This window comes from Triticum aestivum, chromosome 5A (assembly GCF_018294505.1).
Source record: "Triticum aestivum cultivar Chinese Spring chromosome 5A, IWGSC CS RefSeq v2.1, whole genome shotgun sequence".
Taxonomy (NCBI): domain Eukaryota; kingdom Viridiplantae; phylum Streptophyta; class Magnoliopsida; order Poales; family Poaceae; genus Triticum; species Triticum aestivum.
In genome coordinates this window covers 405,216,970-405,223,739 of record NC_057806.1, presented here as the reverse complement: position 1 = coordinate 405,223,739, position 6,770 = coordinate 405,216,970, and positions in this window count along the sequence as shown.

Below are 6,770 nucleotides of genomic sequence, written 5' to 3'. Positions count from 1 at the left end.
CAAGAAGCCCTCGTGCATGTCCACGGAGGGCTCCACCCACGAAGGGTCCACAAAGAAGCAACCTTGTCTATTCCATCACGGCCGTCGCCCACGAAGGACTTGCCTCACTAGCGGTAGATCTTCACGAAGTAGGCGATCTCCTTGCCCTTACAAACTCCTTGGTTCAACTCCACAATCTTGTCGGAGGCTCCCAAGTGACACCTAGCCAATCTAGGAGACACCACTCTCCAAGAAGTAACAAATGGTGTGTTGATGATGAACTCCTTGCTCTTGTGCTTCAAATGATAGTCTCCCCAACACTCAACTCTCTCTCACAGGATTTGGATTTGGTGGAAAGAAGATTTTGAGTGGAAAGCAACTTGGGGAAGGCTAGAGATCAAGATTCATATCATTGGAATGGAATATCTTGAGCTCAACACATGAGTAGGTAGTTCTCTCTCAGAAAATGTGTATTGGAAGTGAAGGTATGTTTTGATGGCTTTCTCCACGAATGAAGAGTGGGTGGAGGGGTATATATAGCCTCCACACAAAATCTAACCGTTACACACAATCTGCCAAACTCGATGGGACCGAATGGTTAAACTCGGTCGGACCGATTTAGCAAACCTAGTGACCGTTAGGATTTTTGGTGGGACTGAGATGCAACTCGGTAGGACCGATATGGTTAGGGTTCGGGCATAACGTAATCTCGGTATGACCAATTACACAAACTCGGTGGGACCGGTTTTGGTAATAAGCAAACCAAAGAGTTGGTCAGGCAAACTCGGTGAGACCGATTACACAAACTCGGTGGGACCGATTTTGGTAATGAGCTAACCAAAGAGTTTGCATTGTAATCTCGGTAGTACCGATTGCTCAAACTCGGTGAGACCGATTTTGGCAATGGACATACACAGTGAGATTACAATCCCATCTCGGTGAGACCGAGATCCCTATCGGTGAAACCGATTTGCTAGGGTTTGTGGCAGTGGCTATGACATGTGAAAATCGGTGGCGCCGGATAGAAAGAATCGGTGGGGCCGAGTTTGACTTTTGGTTTAGGTCATATGTGGATGTGGGAAGATAGTTGAGGGTTTTGGAGCATATCACTAAGCACATGAAGCAAGAGGCTCATTAAGCAACACATCATCCCTCCTTGATAGTATTGGCTTTTCCTATAGACTCAATGTGATCTTGGATCACTAAAATATAAAATGTAGAGTATTGATCTTGAAGCTTGAGCCAATCCTTTGTCCTTAGCATCTTGAAGGGGTTCCACATCCTCTAGTCCATGCCACTCCATTGTTGAACTTATCTGAAACATGCTAGGTAAAAGTGTTAGTCCAACAAGAGATATGTTGACATTAATTACCAAAACCACCCAGGGAGCACTTGTGCTTTCAAGGGCGCCGACGGTGACGTCGAGGGCGGCCTCGGGCGGCGACGGTGAGGCTGAGGGCGGCCTCGGGCGGTGGCGGTGAGGATGACGGCGGCCTTGGGGGAGACGGTGAGGTTGCGGGCGTCCACGCCGACAAGAGACGGCGGCGAAGTGGGGCGACGGCGAATTTGGGAGACGGCAGCGAGGGCGAGGGATTTGGGGAAGAAGTGGTGGCCGGGGGGCGGGGGGGAAACCGTTGTTTAAGTGAAACGTAATGGTAGCGCGTTTCTGAAAACGCGCTATAGCTAAGTTAGCTACAGCGATTTTCCTGAAACCCGCTACTGCTAATCCTTTCTCCTTTTTTCCCTTTTTCTTTTATTTTTCTTTACATTTTTTTTTTCCTTTCTCCTTTTTCTATTTCTTTCATTTTCATTTACTTTTCTACTTGTTTTTCACTTTATTTTATTTCCGTTAGCGGTAGCGCCTTACACGCAAGCGCGCTACAGCTAAGGAGAGTAGCAGTAGCGCTGGGCCAGTATAGTCGCTACTGCTAGGTTGGGCTAGCCATGTGCGCCCAGTTCAAACATAGCAGCAGCACTTTTTGCTAGTACGCGCTACTGCTAAAGTCATAGCAGTAGTGCTGTTTATTCACGCGCGTTGCTACTAAGTAGCAGTAGCGTTTGATTTTGTACAGCGCTACTCGTAACATTCTGTGTATAAGGTTTTCCCTAGTAGTGACCTTCCACACGAGATCGCCAACTTGAAAATTCTTAAACTTGACCTTCTTATTGTAAGCTCTTGCCACCCTCAACTTATCTCTCTCTATGGCATTCAAAGCAGCCAAACGTTTATCGGCGACTTCGTCAATATTGTCCATCATCAAGTTATAGAAGTCTACCGCCGATAAATCATTTTGTTTGGCTATTCTCAAAGCATTCAAATTCACTTCCAATGGTAAAACGGCCTCTTGGCCATATACGAGCTCATATGGAGTTACCTTTGTAGCACCATGCCTTGAGATTTTGTGTGCCCACAAAGCTTCGGACAATAGCTCATGCCATCTCCTTGGATTATCCTCAATCTTTTTCTTGATGAGCTTGATTAATACTTTATTACTAGACTCAGCTTGTCCATTGGCTTGTGCATAATATGGAGAGGAATTGAGCAACTTTATCTTATATGATTCGGCAAATTCTCTGACTTGATGTGACACGAAGGATGAACCTTGGTCCTTAGTTAATGTTTGAGGAATGCTGAATCTATGAATAATATGCTCAGTTATGAATTGAATTACCTCTGTATGCGTCATATTTTTGAGTGGTATTGCTTCAGACCATTTAGTGAAATAATCAGTTGCCACCAACACGAACCGATGCCCCTTTGAAGAAGAAGGATGAATATCTCCAATAAAGTCTAATCCCCAACCTCTAAAAGGCCACGGCTTGATAATAGGATGTAACATAGCAGCGGGAGCTAACTGAATATCACCAAACTTTTGACAAGCTTCACATCCTTTATAGTAGCGGAAGCAATCACTAACCATTGTCGGCCAATAAAACCCAGCACGTCGTAGTAACCATTTCATCTTGGGAGCCGACTGATGAGTGCCACAAATACCTTCATGGACCTCTCCCATAGCAACTCTCGCTTGGTCCTCGTCCAAGCACTTTAAAAGAACATCATCAACCGATCGGCGATAGAGACCATCATCTCTCATTGTGTATTTGAAAGCCATACGCCGAATAGTCCTGTCCACCCTTTTACTAGGATCACACAAATAATCAATAATGGGCTTCCTCCAGTCTTGATTTTCTCCTGCATTAAATATTTCATTAGTGGCCGAAATGGCGAGCTCCGGTTCGGCCTCCCCTATGTTGGCAAAACTAGACATCGGTCTTTGAGAAATATGAAACATGCCACAATCAACATGATATCCGGATGCTTGTTGTGCCAACTCATTTGCTCTCCAATTATCATGTCTAGGTATATGAGCAATGCTAAAGTACTCGAAATTAGAAATTATATCTAGACATTTATCAAGATAAACATTAAGTGATTCGTCGAAACATTGAAAGACTTTGGATATTTGTTGCACTACTAATAACGAATCACCAAAAGCCTCAATATGTGTGGCACCTATGGCAAGCAACATCTCTAAGCCGAATAACAATGCTTCATATTCGGCTTGATTATTTGTGCAAAAGTGTTCTAAGCGGCATGAGGCTTCAAAAACAGCACCATGAGAAGATATATAAACAATACCAACACCTTGGCCATTGCTACAAACTGAACCATCAAACTATAATCTCCATGGTACTAATGTCACACCCTGATTTTCATGCCACTAAACTTAAGCTAACAATCATGCTAAAATGTGGTTTGACAAAAACTTTTGAGTGTTTTGGACCTTGCCTTGATTGGATTTTTGTCTGTTGTTTGCAAGTGCTCTAAAAATCAAATAAATCCTCCACCTCCTCTACTTCATCTCCTTGCTCCAAACTCTTGAACCAATGATCATGCCATGTGTATAGAACATAAAAATAATTTCTTACAAAAATAATTTTGCCAAATAGTATTTTCAAAAATTAGTTTTTCAAAAACCCCTGGATTGAGGTTTGCACTGCAAGTACTTAATTAAGGGCAGTAAAAATCTTTCCAGAACTATATTTGACTCCTATTAGATATAGGATACCCATAAACCACAAAAATAAAATTTTAAAATTTATTTTCCTATTTTATTTAAAATCTTTTTCTTAAGGCCAGAAATGGTCTTAAATAGGTTAAAATTATTTTAAAGCTTCAAAAGTATTTGAGAAAAATCAGGGAAACTCAGTGGACATATATTGTCCATATATATGAGTTTCAACACATGGTCATGTTCAAAATATTGGACCAAACCTCCCAAAACCATTTCTACCCATTTCAAGGATTTGAAATATTTCTACAGGAAATATTTTCATAAAAATCCAAGAAAATTCTAGCATGTCACATATGACCTTTTTGATGATCAAACAAAGCCTCATGCCTTGAAGATCAAGAAAACATCATCAAAGCCCCTCAAAACCCTTTCTGTCTAGAACCATATTTGAACAACTCTAGATTGCCAAGTGTGTCCTTTTGATCTGAATTTTTGTGGACATGTTCAAATCCTCAAATGATGACACTACACTAAGTGAGGCATCAAGGAGAATAGATTTGCATGACTAAATCTTGAAAAGTCTATTTCTACTAATTTCTAGGGTTTACAAAAGTTGCATTGGCAACTTTGCCCAAATGAGCTCAAAATTAGTTGAAGGACCTAATTATATGTGCCATTTCACCCTGTGGATTCTCATGACAAATGGAGCTCATCTACTTTCCCAAACCAATATCAAACACCTTCTGCCACTTTACCAAAATGCCATTTTTTACCTCTTCCACTAATCTCCATGGGCTCAACTTTGTACCACAGCTGCTCCTGACCCTCTTCTACCTCCAATAAGTCTTGCCGGCTCTCAGATCAATCATGGAATAGGGTAAAACCCCACTTTCTCTCTCTGGACATCACATTTCTCTCTCTCTCAACCCCACCTCTCTCCTAGTGGTTCAACAGGGCATCCAAGGCCACCTCCCCTTTGTTTACTCACCCCACAAAGCCCCAGACACTAGTGGACATGCCCCTTGCACATAAACAATGCCATGGCGTGCAGAGCTCACGCTCTGGAGCAGGCTACAGTGCTCTCCGGCACTGTAGCACGCCCATTCCAAGGCCTCCCGTCGACCTTGGGCTCCGGAATCGTGTCCCCCGAGGCCACCTCGGCGTCCACGACACGCACCACTGTCGGCCCCTTCCTCCCTCGCCCTCCTTCTCCCTCCACAAGCTCACCCGAGCACGTCCATGGATGCTGCCCATGGTGCACCGCGGCCTCGCCCATTTTAAGCCACCCCGACCCTCTCTCTCGCCTTGGTTCGAACCTCCTCTCCCCCAGCAACCTCTCGGACACTCCCTCTCTCCCCCTCGTGGTCTCATGCCCCCTCCATGGATGGGTTGCCGCCGCTGTGCCCCGGACCAACCCGAGCCCTCACTGCTTCCCCGCTCCCACTGAACGCTCCAGAGGACACCCACGGCACCAAGGAGCCTCCCCCGCGCACCAGGCCCTCCTCCCCGTGCTTGCCCTGCCCCGCCCGAATCTCGCCCGAGCACCGTCCGCCATGGCCGTGGCCCCACTCGCCTTTGTCCTCCGATGGACGTGCTGACAGGGGTGAGCGGGCGCGGCGCAGTCCCCCGAGCTCGTGGTGCGCCGGGCACCCGCAGCAACGCCCCTGGTCGCCGGGGACGAGCTTGGCCTCGCCCCCTCTTTTCCTGCGGCACAGGAGGCCGCGCGAGGAAGAAGGAGGCCGGCCGGTGGACCGACGACCTCACCGGTCAGTCTCTGCCGACGTGTCCAGCCGGACCCGCTCGGGTTAAGTGGAGGCGGGATCCGCTCAAACCGCCTTCCCTGCAGGGAAGCGTACTCCCGTAGTACGCCGTCGGCGTGGCCCTCCTTAGCCGCATGGCCATGCAGTTGGGCCGGCCCAGTGCATTGCGGCGCTATGCTGCGCTCAGGGCGCGGTATAGGTGTAACCCCCCCCCCCTTCCTTTGTCTTTTTCTTTTTCTAGAAATTTGTAAAATCTCCCAAATATTCATATTAACTCCAAATGGAATGATTCAAATTTCCGGTGACTCCATAAATCATGCTCTACCTGTTGGTGCAGCATGCACATTTTTCTAGAACACCTCTCTTCACACAAATCCAATAAATCCCATTTTCCAATTCTATGATGAACTTTAGAAAATCACAGAGAGCTCAAAATTGATCCAAATGCCATGATTCAAAATCCTTGATACTTTGAAGTTCATAACTTAGTTTATGAACATTTTTCTTAATACTTTCTGTCCAACATAAAATAATGGGCCATTTCTTCATATTTGTCAACTTTGCAAATTCATAGGAAATTCATTTGAACTCCAAATCCAGTGAAACCAACTCCCAGATGCTTCTAAAATCATGGTTTGCTAAATGGGTGCCTTTTCTCATTTTTCAAAAATATATTTCTGTACACTACTTGCAAATCCATAAACCCCTTGATTCCATCATATTGAAATGTTCAGAAATATTCACTGATCCAATCCCAATGAAACCACTCTGGTTATTTTTCATATAACCAGAGAAGTCCTAGAAAAGTCAACTTCATATTTTTAGAGCACTTTTATTTCTCCCTTGTTGTGTTGCTTATTATGGTTGCTTTCGACGATAGTTGACGAAGTAGACGAAATGCTCAGAGTTGGACCAGAGATATTTGAAGACCTCCAAGACTTTGTTAAAAAAGGCAAGCAACCCTTTGACCATGTCTATGAAACCCTTTTTATGCATGACATATAGCACCACATTG